At 41.9% G+C, this 1,907-nt stretch overlaps 1 protein-coding gene across 1 annotated transcript in view; it reads right to left on the bottom strand.

Annotated features, from left to right (window-relative positions):
• The window catches only part of LOC101863948 (QRFP-like peptide receptor), a 63,177-nt gene that overhangs the window by 6,003 nt on the left and 55,267 nt on the right, over nt 1-1,907 (bottom strand). The window lies entirely within an intron of this gene.

Raw genomic sequence — 1,907 nt, 5'->3', positions numbered from 1 at the left:
AGGCAGGGGAGGATACCCCTCTGACAGCAAATTCGAACTCGGTACCTTAACCACAGTATTTCTCCTTGGCCTTACCCCAATGAACGTGACCCGCAAGGAAACAAGAAAAGAAAGAAAAAACAGTTCTAGGCCAAAAAACACCCCCCCACCCTCAGAATTTTGGACAGATAGAGAAAAAAGAACTAGATAACATCACAGGAGCACACCAAAAACAGCTAAGAAGAACCCGGATATACGAACTCTTCTGATATACGAGTAGGGATGAAGGTTCCTGTGGCAGTTCTGGCAGATGGAAGATAGAGGAGAGGGTCTTTCTAAACAAACAAGTTTGTGAGTGAGCGGTCAATGGCAATCAGGCAATCTGCAAAGTAGCCACAGTTCTTCCCTCCTTAATCAAATTAAGCTAAGCCCGACTGACCGTCTCTAAACGGACTGATTTCCTCAGAGACGTGGCCAAAAGAGAACGAGGGAAGCAACTGTAGGAAACATTAGCTTCCGGGTTTTCAAACTTGTGTGTGCTTTGCCAAAATATTTAGTAGTATTTGCCAATAGCATAAGAAAGGCGTTTCCGGTCTCAGTTTAACCCCAAATGTCTGTTTTGTTTTTCTAGAGTAGATCAAGACTATTACGTTGACCGTTTCTCAGTTGATAGGATAGTTTGAGCAGTGGAATTTTTAATATATATATATGAGTGCACCGCTGTGCTGGATGAAATTATGTTAGTATTAAAGGCGGGATTAATACTGGATTTCCGAGGGTCTGCACTTGTATGTGATGGACTTCCGTGTCCATTCATAAAATCGTGTGAAAGAAAGTTGCTCAGATGGTTTAGTGGCTATGGAGAAAAGACACCCCCCCCCCCGTACTCCTAACAAGCTTTGGTATAATAAGTGAACCATTTTGGGCGTTAAGCTACCAGACTGTGGGTTAAAGTAATATTTGTATATAGCCAGTCCAGTAGCAGTAGAATCCATACCCCCTGAAAAAAAGCTAACGAAAACAAGTTAAATATCCTCCACCCCCTTTACAAAATTCCAACAAAACAAACAAACCAAAATACCATGAACAAACAAACGAACAAAAGAAACAAACCAAAAAACAAACAACTGCACAAAAAAACCAGGTGGTCGAAAAAAATGCAAGTTCAAGCGCGTTTGTGTACATGATAATAATTATGTTCGTTCTTATTACCACATTGTTGCAAGTAAAGAAACAAACAAATCAAAACAAAACAGACAAAAAAGAAAAAACAAACAAAAGAAAAGTCCAGTTGGTGACCAATGGATGTATATATCCTCCCCTCGCTTCCTCCTCGCCACACTCACACACACACACCCACTCCCCTCGCCGCACACATATTCAAACACACACACACACACATATATCCTCGCACCAAACAAACAATTTCTATCCCCCAGATACAATAAATCTACACAAAATGTATTCCCAGAAATAACAGCAAACACTTTCACGGCGATGTCTTCAGAGCGCAGACACTACCCATCACGGCTGGCAAAACTCTTTATTATTTCAATAATCTCGGACGCCGTCTGGCTGACACAGAGTTCATATACCTCAAGCCCAAATCAATTCCCTTTGAATTGCTGCTGTCTAGATTCAGACACCAAAGTGGGAAGAAATTCGCAGGGAGAAAGGATTTAAAGTCTCCCTGCGCCTATAAATAACACTTTTTCAGGCTGGAATGGGAGTTTTAAGAAGGAATGCTGGGTACAAAAAAATCAACCCCCTCCCTCTTCAACCACCCATTCCCCGTTCCTCCCTTATTATATTTCTTTCACACCTTCTCCCGTTGGTTGCGCTCCAGTTTAAAACAACACCCCCCAAAAAACCCCCCAAAAAACAAACCCAACCAAACAAACAGAAAAAACCAACAACAACCCCCCCCC

Source organism: Aplysia californica, unplaced genomic scaffold, assembly GCF_000002075.1.
Source record: "Aplysia californica isolate F4 #8 unplaced genomic scaffold, AplCal3.0 scaffold00014, whole genome shotgun sequence".
NCBI classification, from domain to species: Eukaryota; Metazoa; Mollusca; class Gastropoda; order Aplysiida; family Aplysiidae; genus Aplysia; species Aplysia californica.
The sequence above is the reverse complement of the archived record's forward strand: the minus strand, read 5'-3'. Positions and strand labels throughout refer to the sequence as shown.